This window comes from Ornithorhynchus anatinus, chromosome 16 (assembly GCF_004115215.2).
Source record: "Ornithorhynchus anatinus isolate Pmale09 chromosome 16, mOrnAna1.pri.v4, whole genome shotgun sequence".
Taxonomy (NCBI): Eukaryota; Metazoa; Chordata; class Mammalia; order Monotremata; family Ornithorhynchidae; genus Ornithorhynchus; species Ornithorhynchus anatinus.
The window spans coordinates 5,240,334-5,252,566 of record NC_041743.1 but is presented as its reverse complement, the minus strand read 5'-3'; the positions used below and the strand labels follow the sequence as shown (position 1 = coordinate 5,252,566).

The 12,233-nt window shown below is 42.8% G+C and overlaps 1 protein-coding gene across 7 annotated transcripts in view; it reads right to left on the bottom strand.

Moving 5' to 3' along the window:
* The window catches only part of DNM3 (dynamin 3), a 328,780-nt gene that overhangs the window by 283,460 nt on the left and 33,087 nt on the right, over positions 1–12,233 (bottom strand). The window lies entirely within an intron of this gene.

Here is a 12,233-nt window from a genome sequence, read left to right as displayed (position 1 = left end):
CCGCCACTTGTCTACCCACCTGGGCAAGTCACTTCACTTCTCTGTGCCTCAGTTACCTCATGTGCAAAATGGGGATTAAAACTGTGAGCCCCATGTGGGACACAGACTGTGTTCCTCCTGACTAGCTTCTATCTTCACCAGGACTTGGTACAGTTCCTGGCACATAGTAAGCGCCTAACAAGCTCATTATGGCCAAGGAAGGTGTCTCCTTATTGTTATAGGATACTCTCCCAAGGACTTTGTACAGCCCACGGTACACACTCAAATATGATTGATTGAATGAATGAGGAAAAAAAAAAAATGTTCCTCCAAAATGAAACCTCAATACCAGAAGCTGTAGACCCTTACAGAAACCAGAATTACTTCCCTCCAAAAACATGCGATTGAAGTCACTGGTTCCAGGGGCAGTTTGGTCTCCTTGGCCTCTCTGCCTGCCCCGCTCAGTAACTCTGAACTAGGCCTGCGGTACCTCCCCATTTCTCTGACCAATAACTCTCCCTGTAGCATATGAACCCTTTCCAGATAGACCTTTTACTTCTCTGCGCTTTTCTAATTTTGATAATGCATGTGTTTTCCTTTCCCATTCCCCAAAATCTATATCCGAGTGAGACAGTATTTCTAGCGTACCAGAAGGCCACTGTTTATCAGTTTGTCCTGATCAGCTATGCTCACATTCTATTACTATTATTTTAGCACCATTATCCTAACATTGTACAGCACAGAGGTTATAAAACTGCTCCCCTCGACTTAAATGTGGAACCTCATTTATTCAATCGTATTTGATGGCTGCACTAAGCACTTGGGAGAGTACCACATGACAGTGCAATGAGAAACCCACTGTAGACCAAATCTACCCCTGTTGAACCAAAAATATTTCAAGACTTAAAATGCACTTAACAAAAAAAGTCCCGTGGCACTGACTCACAACCTTTCGAACCAGCAAGCGGCCAACTGACTCTTTTTAATTGCAAGGGATGTCCCTTCCCCCTCCTTTGAAGCACTGAGGTCATGGATTCCACACACTGAACACAATAACACTGTTGAAGTGGCGCTGTGCGTGCACGCCTTAATCCCAGAGATTTGCCAACTACCACAATGTCCCTTTAATTGGTGAAGGAAGTAATTATGCCAAAATCAACAGATTTAACTGGACTTGTTCCACAACAGTATTCATTGTTCTCTGCAGCTTGAGCCTACCTATAGAAGAAACGCTCGCTCATCCAGACTTGGGCAAATACACTTTCCTGTGGCCGGGGAAAGGGGCATGAATTGGCAGCTGCCCCAAGTCCCCCATTGGCCTGGGAGCCTGGAGCCTCACCGAGGTCACCCCAGGCTCGGAGTAACGTTGTCGGGGGGCTCCGTGCCACTCAAACCGACAAGCAGGCCCCTCGGGCCCCACCCCCGGCTTGGATTCGGGGTGCCGCCGGGAGCCACGTCGCTGGGGCTAAAGGTGGGTTTCTACCTGAACCGTCCACAGACTGCAGTGGTGCGGGGTCAGTCCTGGCCCGGGCAGTGCTGTTTCTGGGCTGAAACCCTCTCTCCGGACCCAGTGGTGACAGTCGCCTGGGGCCAGACTTGCCATCGCACCTGCAGATAGCTCCAACTGAGACCGGAGCCTCCTTCCACCACCACCAACCTCCAACCGGCGGGTCCATGCTCTCTTCTTTTCTTTTTCTTTCCCTCACATCGGCCACGTTTTACAAATCAGAACCCGTAAGCAGCACAGTTTAGTACTTCTTGCTTGCTATTGGTGAGGCTTTAACTGGTAGGGGAGCAGCGTGCCCAGGTGGATCGAGCGCAGGCCTGGGAGTCAGAGGACCTGGCTTCTAATCCTGGCTCTGCCACCTGCCTGTCGTGTGATCTAGGGCCAGTCACTTATTTGGGCCTCGACTGCCTCATCTGTAAAATCGGGATTAAATACCAGTTGTCTCTCCTCAAACTGAGAGCCCCATGTGAGACAGGGACTTTGTCCAACATGATTAGCTTGCACCTAGCCCAGAGCTTAGAAGAGTGCTTGACACAGAGTAAGTGCTTAACCAATACCTTAATTACTACTGTTATAGGGAACTTCAGGTGGATATTACTAAAACTGTCACCCCAGGCATTCAGATCCCTTTGATCCAAGAAGGAGACAGATGCTCCCTCTCTCTCTTGCTGAAGCCCTGAAACAGCAAAGGCCTGCCTGGGGCCCTACTGAAAACCAACTAAGTCTCAGGAGTATTGAGCTCAGACTTCTCTGCTCCCTATTCCGTAACCTAGAAGGTCACAAGTATGCCATGTCTTGACATTTAATACATTTCTATTACCTGAATATTACTTGACTTCTAACAGTGTGTGTGGTAGGTCCCGAAGAGACGAATACATAAAAATATAGTTCTGGCCCTGCAGGAGCCAACAGCATGGTGAAATAAGGTTTCAAGAATAATACAAACCAGAACACTCACAGTGCTCTGTTTGTTCCTTTTTTAAATGAAAGAGCGACGGTAGTGCATTAAAAGTAAGTACTGCTGTTCAGCCCCTATTTAGAAGAGTCTTTCCTGTAGCTACTGAGATTTTTCAAACCTGATTTTGCAGTTATTCAAATATATCCTGTAAATACGTACATTATTGTGGAACTTCATTCATATTAATGTCTGCCTCCCCCTCTAGACTGTAGGCTCGTTTGGGGCCGGGAAAGTGTCTGCTAATTCTGCGGTACTGAACTCTCCCAAGCACTTAGTATAGTGCTCTGCACATAGTAAGTGCTCAATAAATCCCACAAATCCCTGCTCTACCATAGATTAAGTGTGTGCCCTTTGCCTTCAATGAGTCGTATTTACTGAGTACTTACTGTGTGCAGAGCACTGTACTAAATGTTTGGGAGAGTACAGTGCAACGATATAACAGACCCATTCCCTGCCCACAACAGGCTTTGCTTTCGTTTTCTCCACTAATTAATTTGGTCTTCCTCACCACTGGGTGCTAGGTTGAAATACAGAATCCTAACACACTACTGAGAAACCTGAGAACATTGCTCACTGACACTGACAGTTTAACATTGAGAAAGGCTGGGACTCTTGGAAAAAAATTTTTAAAAACCCATTCCCATAGGAGATAAAGTTCTTAAAAAAACAGCGGTCCCTCATCGTCTCCTCCAAAGTTCCATGGTAGTCATTCACGTAATGGCATAAAGGAGCAAAACTAATGAAAGCGTGACTCAGTATTTTTAGAATGTACATTGTAGGAGGAGATCTTTTTAGAGTGCCCAGCAAATATAAATATAATATTGGATGAGAACCATTACAGGCTGCTGAATATCCTCAGGGTCCCATCCCAACTTCACCACTGCCTTGAATGATCTGTGGAAGTCACTTAAGTAGCCTGTGCCTCCATCATCCAACCTCAGACAATAGAAGGGAAATAAACATCCTCAGACGACAAGCAAGAAATAAATATTGGGCTTCATGAGCAATAGGGAGAAGCTACTTAGAAAAGACTTGGAGCTCCCAGAAGAAAAGCATGGAATATCTCAAGTGCTTTATTCTTGCTGCGGTAGTTTCACTTGTCATTACGATGCTCTGTCATTGCAGAGTATATGAAAAATTTCACTCTGAATATTTCCTGGATCGGGTTGGCTATGAACGGTACTTGAAAACAATAGAAATCATGAGTATAAATTGGACCAGGAGGGATGGTTCTGAGGAGGGGGAGTTTAGAGAGGAAGGTGAGTTCACCAAGTCCTGAAGGTCAAATTCATTAAGAAAGGGTACTCCAAGAAAAGGGCTCTCTCTCTACAAAACACTACATTTTTTAACTGCACTGACATCTAAACTAAGTACAGTACAGGGTTTTTATTTGCTTTCACTTACGTACATGCCCTTAAAGACAGGGCTAACACTTCTTTTGGAGGGAATAAACTTGCCACTTGCATTAAACATGTAAGTTGGTGACTTCTTCATAAGATAAATATGCCAACATCTCAGAGGCATAAGACAGGTATTCAGATGTCCAAGGTCTCTGAATCTTAATCTTTATATTACTTTAATGCAAATAGCCAGGCTTTGTTTCCTGCCTCCAGGAGGAACCGAGTTGCTCAATTCTGTATAATTTTCTAATTACAACTAAGCATTTAAATGCTGTGATATTTTAATGATCTTCTAATTTGATACCTCAGCAGGAAAACATGCTTATATTTTTTACCTGATTATTATGCACAAGCTTAAATTCAATAGCATAAGGGGCCCTGAAAATTCATTTTTAGAGTGGCTTTAGGAAACGATGATCCCAGCCTTATTTTCTTCAGGTAGGTAACTTTAAAGGTTCACGATGAGTTCGGTATTAAATACTCAGAAAGTGAACTGGGATTGCCTACTACATACGATTCTGAGCCAGGCTTTAATGGATTTTAATGAAGGAGTCTTAAACACTACTTGAGCGCTGGGCTTGCTCCTGAAGGCATCGCGGAGCCACATTGCCGCAAGCTACCTGTGAGTTTTTAATATTTCCCTTTCCTTGGGATGACTTTGAGCTTCACCTCATTAATAACAACTGCAGTGTCATGTGGGCTGGTGGTAGCCTGCAGCTTCCACTGTTCACTTCACTCAGAAGCTGCATGGGACCTGAAGTGGAAGAGAGGAGGCTGTAAGAATCTAGTTCATTGGGTGGGTGTGCACAGGCCCGTGGATCTTGGGAAAAAAAAAAAATGTGGCGGTGGAAAATTCTTCATTTAATCTGAGTCTGCCTGGGGCAAGCTAATGATGAGGGTTGGGTTAACTTTAGAGGAAACTGCTTGGGGCAGACAGAACTAAGTCATTCATTCAGTCATATTTATCGAGCACTTCCTAAGCATTTGGGAGAGCAGCATGGTGTAGTGGATAGAGCACAGGCCTGGGAGTCAGAAGGTCATGGGTTCAAATCCCAGCTCTGCCACTTGTCTGCCCAGCTGGGGAAGTCACTTCCCTGTGCCTCAGTTACCTCATCTGTAAAATGGGGATTAAGCCCTGAGCCCTATATGGGACAGGGACCGTGTCCAACCAATTATCTTCTGTCTACCCTAGAGCTTAGTACAGCACATTGTAAGTACTTAGTAAAAACCATAAAGAAAAGCTTACTAAATCAGGCAGAGGGAAGAGGCTGTTTTGAATTGTGTCACAAAATACTGACAGGAAACTCTGATGGAGGAAGAGGAGCAGGAGAATTAGGCAAAAACCATAATAAGCATTCCTGGAAAATGATTTAGGCACATACATTTTAAAACAGAAATTAAGAAATCAATTGAGATTGAAAATTAAAAGTGTTCCACGTCAAGATGCCTGCTGTCAATAATTTGCCTTGCAAAAACTGGAAATAGCAGTTGACAGGACTGTACATAAGGCACATAACTTCATCTCCATAAACAGTGAAGGAGGACATCACACAGGATACCAGACCTAGCATCTCAGGGGCAAGTGCAGGAAAAGTCTAAAGACTGAGACTTGTTCTTCATTCTTGACAGGAGCTTCAAGCGATCCAGAGGAAAAGAACTGGGAAATGCATCTTTATCGGCCAGGATCTAGTACTGCACTTTCTTTTTATTGTACTCTCCCAAGCACTTAGTACAGTGCTCTGTACACAGTAAATGCTCAATATGATTGATATTAATCATGAAAATATGGAAAATTAATGAAAAAATCCGATTAAGTATTTCATTCAGTGCCAGGGAATATGAATTCTCTGAAAAGTAAATCCAGAGTTGGACTAACTCCTTGGAAAGAACAAATAAGAGGCATCATTTTATTGAGGATTTTCCAAAGACCTAGCCCATTAACACATAAAATACCTAGTTTAGGTTTGAATATAAGCCATCTCTAAAGAAAAGTCTCAAAAGAGGCAAAAATCCAGTGACTGAATACATGGGTTACTGATTCAAATGATAAAGGGAAAAGACTGAGTGGTAAGGAAAACCAAAGAGATTCAGAGTCAAATCAGCTTCTTATTCCCAGATGCAAGATTAACAATGTAAGCTAAACACAGGAATTTAGTTATAAAAAGAGCATTCACAAAACAGACTATAGAAGCAATACTTTGATACCCAGCTGCACCCAGATGTGGTGTAATGGAAAATAATAAATTTCCAAATGAAAGCAGAAGAAACTGGAAAACTAAAAGAGATGTTGGCGAAAACACAAGAAAAAAAAATCAAAAGGATACCACTCTCTCCAGTATGATCCTTTATGAAGATATTCAGAACCAAGTGGTCCTCACTGAAATAACCATCATATAATCGCTTTAGCAACAGGGCTTTTGCACCATGGGCCTGGAAGTCAGAAGGACCTGGGTTCTAATCCCAGTCCTTGTCTGCCATATTATCCTCGGCAAGTCACTTCACTTCTTTGTGCCTCAGTTCCCTTGTCTGTAAAATGGGGATTAAGACTGTGAGCCCCATGTCAGACATGGACTGTCCAACCTTGTAACTATCTCAGGGTGCATGACATTGCTTAGCGCATAGAAACTTTTAACAAATATCCTTAAAAAGAGGGGAAACCAGCAGCAGAGTTCAATTTGCTATTACAAGAACATTTGTTCACTTGAATTTCATAAGCATTGTATGCAAATATACTATATCTAGAATTTAGGAATTGTTATTAATGATGATTATGGTAGTTGTTAAGTGCTTACTATGTGTCAAGCACTGTTCTAAGCGCTGGGGTTGATACAAGGTAATCAGGTTGTGCCACGTGGGACTCACAGTCTCAATCTCCATTTTACAGATGAGGGAGCTGAGGCATGGAGAAATTAAGTGGCTTGCCCAAAGTCACCCAGCAGAAAAGTGGCAGGGCCGGGATTAGAACCCACAACCTCTGACTCCCAAGCCCGGGCTCTTTCCGCTAAGCCACGATGCTTCTCTGCTGCTTCATTAATGATAAAATCTATTTCACTGCAAAAACGAAATCAAGAAACACAAAGGTGCAAATGCCATCATTCTCCATAATACTGACCTGGCGCAGCTATTCAGTAGAGCAAATTCAGTGCTTTAAAGGTGATGGTGAGGAGTTTCTACGTGATGTAGAGATGGGTCGGCAACCATTGGAGGCTTCTGAGGAGTGAGATGTGCATAGAACAAAAATAATACAAGCAGCAGAGTGAAGTATAGACTGGAGAAGTGAGATGCCAGAGGCTGGAAGGTCAGCAAGAAGGCTGATGTAGCGTTGAAATGGGATATGACGAGTGCTCGGACCAGCATGGTGGTAGTTTGGTTGGAGAGAAGCAGGCCCTCTGCTAATCTGTTTTAATTCTTCTCCTAACCTTTTGCCTCTCAGATTTAATCTAATCCTTCATCCCTTCCTGTATCTAGCATTTTCTTCTCCTCTGAACTACTGCTTTCCTTCTCTATATCCCTTTTCTTTTTCTCTAGTTTTTTCTTCCTTTATTTTCCCTTTTCTCACCCATCAATTGCTCCTTTTGAGAGGGAAGCTGGCCAGAATCCAAAAGAGAACTCTGCCTGAGTACTCTGAAGAACTATCAAACTCTGATTACACATCTGCTAACATAAGATTTTAATCAGAGATACAATTAAAAAGAATGCAAGAAAGTTGAATTCCAAAAGAGGCTTAAAACCACAAACAAATTGAAACCTCAGCACCCCAAAACCTCCACTTCCCTGGGCTACCTTCCCAGCCGTTTAAACTAGGAAACAGGGACTTGATATCCACATAAAGCCAGTTCCACAGAGCTAGGGTTCCTCTAGACTGTAACCTCATTGTGGGCAGCAACCATGTTTAGCAACTGTTATACTGTACTTTCTAAGTGCTTACTTCAGTGTTCTGCACAAAATAAGCACTCAATAAATATGATTGATTGATTGATAGATAGAGCATCTCCTCACTGGACCAGCATCAGGAGAGATCCGTCTTTCCCGAGCACTCAGTAGAGTGCTCTGCACACAGTAAGCGCTCAATAAATATGACCGACTGATTGGATGTTCTCTCCTGCCCCTCCCAAGAGAACTCAGACAGCTTGGTTTCATTCAGGACCACCCCTCAGTGTGCTTCCAAAAGATAAGTGGTCAGCCCCTTTGTCTCCTAGAAAATGTAGTTCCTTCCTTCTTTGCAATTCCCTTGCCAACCTTCAACAATCTCTGTGAATGTTACAAACACACATAATCCAAACTGCCACCACCCTGGTCGAGTAGGGGCTGGGGCTCCAAACTGATCATAATACAGCGCAGTCTTACATAATCCTCCTAACTAACCCTCTCCAATCCCACTCATCCCTTTGTCAGGGTTACCCCTCACTTTCCCATCCTTCCGGGCTCCATAACCTTCCTTTCCCATTTCACTCACCCTCTCGGATCAAACCCTTCACCCCAGTTCTTCTAACCCCGACATCCCATCCCCTCTCCATAGGCAGCCACTTACCACTCCCCGAATCTCCCAGGTCTGAGGACCCTTTGTCCTCTTTCTCCCCACTCCTTCCAATCCCTATTAACCTCAACATCCTTTTCCCAATCATCCTTGATCCAGGCCCATCCTCCTCCCCTCATCTCCATCCCAGGCATCTCTCGCCCCTCCAATCACAAAACATACAGTCCCATACACTCATACAACCCTACCTCTTCGCTCATCAGCTTCTGCTGACAGCTGCCTCTTGGGAATGATGATGGCAGCTCCCTCCACCAGCACGTGCATATCACCAAATGGAACTGTCTTGCCCAACAGTTGCCTGGTAGACTTAGTCTGGGATTCTATCTGTATAGATTAAAAGTGTGTTCCTTCAACCCAGCTCCAATGTACAAGGCACATATTAAGCCTCTTTCCTTTTAAAACTGAAATTTTTTTAATTAAAATGTGCATTCTCTGGACACAATTTTCATGGGTGTTTTGTTTTTCTAGATCTTTTAATCTCCACTTACACCTCTTCGGTGAGGGATATCTACTGGGATAAATTTTCAGTTTCCAAACTCAGATAATTGTTTTCAACATGGGAAAAAGTAACTACAATAACTTTGGCAATTGCTAAGTGGTCACTATATGCCAAACACTGCATTAAGCTTTGGGCAGATACAGAATAATCAGGTCCAATAAATTATGTACGGTGCATTCTCTGTATTTTTCTACATTAAGTGTGAACTAATTTCCCCTCATCTCTGTGTTCATCTCTGAACACAGACTCAAAATTTAAAAGCTTAATTCTATGAGAAATTCAAAGAGCTAAGAGTATATCCAATTTAGATTTTAGACCAAAGTCATTTTGGACATACGCCCATAATACTGGCCACTTTCAACCCTGTGTTTTGAATCGTATTTTAAATAATCTGATCATATTAGCCAAACAAGGAAGACCTCAACTATTTCCCCACCTCCCATTACAATGTTTTCTAAACTCATGGTGGGTTCATATTGATCTGCAGAGCCCCAGCCCCTACTCGACCAGGGTGGTGGCAAGCCAGAGAGTCGCAGAGTAAATTCCAGTTCTCAAAGATCATAATATAGTGCCCTATATTCGGCAACAGCAGTACTGTACTGTCATCACTAACACTTAACAAGTAGACAAGTCAACTTATCACTGCTTCCCAACTGGTAGTGAGAAAACAGATGCATATAAATACCCAACACACAACCTTTCGACTCTTAAAGCCCCAGGGGAAAAATGTCACTCCTTAGATAATGACCTTTTATCGATCTTATGGAATGTCCAATGATCTCCCAGTTCCCCCGTATCCATCTAATGGTTTCATTCTTTATCTCTAAAAAAGAAAATTAAATTTAAAATAAAATGACAGCCATTAGAATTTAGCATGCAATCTGAAAGAACTGACTTTTAGCATAGGATACATTACTAGAAATGGAGAAGTCGATTCAGTATAAATTCCCCTAGCCTATCGTTTTGCCTTTAAATGACCACTAATGTTGTTTAAACTTTAAACACAACAGTTCTGCCTCTGGTTTCCAAAATCAGCCTTGATGAGTGTTTACAATGACCTTCATTGAAATATGTCAGTAAAAAGGTGTGACTTTCTCCCAGCACACTGAACAAAGAACTATTTACTGTCAGAGGAAGTTCATTAAGCTCATGGACCTCAACAGGGAAAAAGTATTTAGGTTGTTCAGTGCAACAAGAAGAAAAAGAAATCCAACATCTTACTGCAGATTAGGAAGATGACTCTGGCATTCTATCCACAAAGAGACCAATTTTAACTGGGCCCTATTTAACCCAACTTCATTAAAAGAGATCTATTTTAAATATGCCATTTTACTTCTTAAAGGAAACATTTTATAAATCGCTAATGCTGTTAAAGGATCAAGCAGGGGTGGACGGGGTGAGGTACAGAGTGAGGTGAAGGAGGTACAGAGAGGAGGGGGCATTGAAATATCCAAAGAAAATCCTATTTTAATTTTCTACATTGAATTAATTGCAATTCAATTAACTTGAAACACAATCTGATCGACTTCCATCTCACGGAATTATTTGAAATCAGCTTTATTTTGGTTCGTTGCCAATCCCTGATAGCACTGCTTTTAAATCATTGTTATTTCCATTAATTTAATCCATTGGCTAAACTCTTGTTTTTCATTTTCTTGCCGTTCTTCTATTTCTAGAAGAAAGGATGAATCGTGTGTTTTCAGTACTGAATTATTTTCTCCTAAATCCTCTCCTCCACCTTACTTTCCTATCACACCACCATCCTCTCCATCCATCAAGAGGACAGCTATGGTGCTATCCTTGACTCTTCCCTCTCCTTCATGTTATACCCAGTCTATTGCCAAATCATGTCCATAATGTGTCCCTTCCTCTTCATCCAAACGGTCAGCACACTGGTCCAGGAAGCATTTGTCATATCCCGGCTTAACTACTACATTAGGCTCCTCACTGATCTTTCTGACTTCAGTCTCTTTCCTTCTCCAATCTATACTTCACTCAGCTGCTTGGAACAGTTTCCTGAAACAATCTTCTGCACGCACGTCCCCTTTGATGGTTGCCCATTCCTCTTTGCATCAAGCATAAACTCTCCCCCTAATGGCTTTGATGAATCAGCTCTCTCACTACACCCCAGCTCATTTCTTAATTCCTCTCAAGTTAACCTACTCGCTTCGCCTCGTTCTCATTTCTTCCATCGCCAACCACTTGCTCACATCTCTTCCCCCTCAAATCCAGCTGTCCACTGATCTCCCATTCTTCAAAGCTTTTCTGAAGTCATATCTCCTCCAGGAGGCCCTTCCTAGGTTCATTTCTAATCTCTCCAGTTTACATCCTCCCAACTGCCACTTCAACACTTCTGCACCACTTAACCACTTTGGAAACTTGGTATTTACCCCACCCTCAACGCCAGAGCATTTAGGTATATATCTGTAATGCATTTATATTAGCATCTGTCTCCCCCTTCTAGACTGCAAGCTCTCTGTGGGCAGGGCACAAGTCTACTGACTCTGATGTCTTGTCCTTTTCCAAGCACTCAAGACAGTGCTCTGCACATAACAAGCACCCCGTACATACAATTGATCGGTTGATGGAAAGCATTTAAATAATAATAATAATAATAATGTCGGTATTTGTTAAGCGCTTACTATGTGCAGAGCACTGTTCTAAGCGCTGGGGTAGATACAGGGTAATCAGGTTGTCCCACGTGAGGCTCACAGTCTTAATCCCCACTTGACAGATGAGGGAACTGAGGCCCAGAGAAGTGAAGTGACTTGCCCACAGTCACAGAGCTGACAAGTGGCAGAGCAGGGATTCGAATCCATGACCTCTGACTCCCCAGCCCGTGCTCTTTCCACTGAGCCACGCTGCTTAAATATAACCTCCCATGGCACTTATATACTCATATCTTCCCATCTGCAATTTATTTGGCATCCATCTCCCCTAGAGAAGTTAGACTGTAAGCTTCATGAAGGCAGGGATCATCCCTACTAATCCTATTGTACTCTCCCATGCCTTTAGTCTACTGTCCTGCACATAGCAATAGTTTTACTAAATACCACAAATGGATAGTTGTTTACTAAATAGCACAAATGGCCTGCAGGTTCAATTGCCGGGTGAATAGTCCATGAAGAACACCACATTCCAAGCGCTTAGTACAGTGCTCTGCACACAGTAAGTGCTCAATAAATACGATTGAATGAATGAATGAATGAACACTACTGTTCTTGCCACTCTCCCGAGTAGTCGTTAGGAAAGAAACAGTCTATTTCATCTACAGTATTTACTGAGCACCTGCAGAGCACTGCACTAAGTACTTGGAGAATACAATACAACAGAATTAGTAGACACGTTCCCTG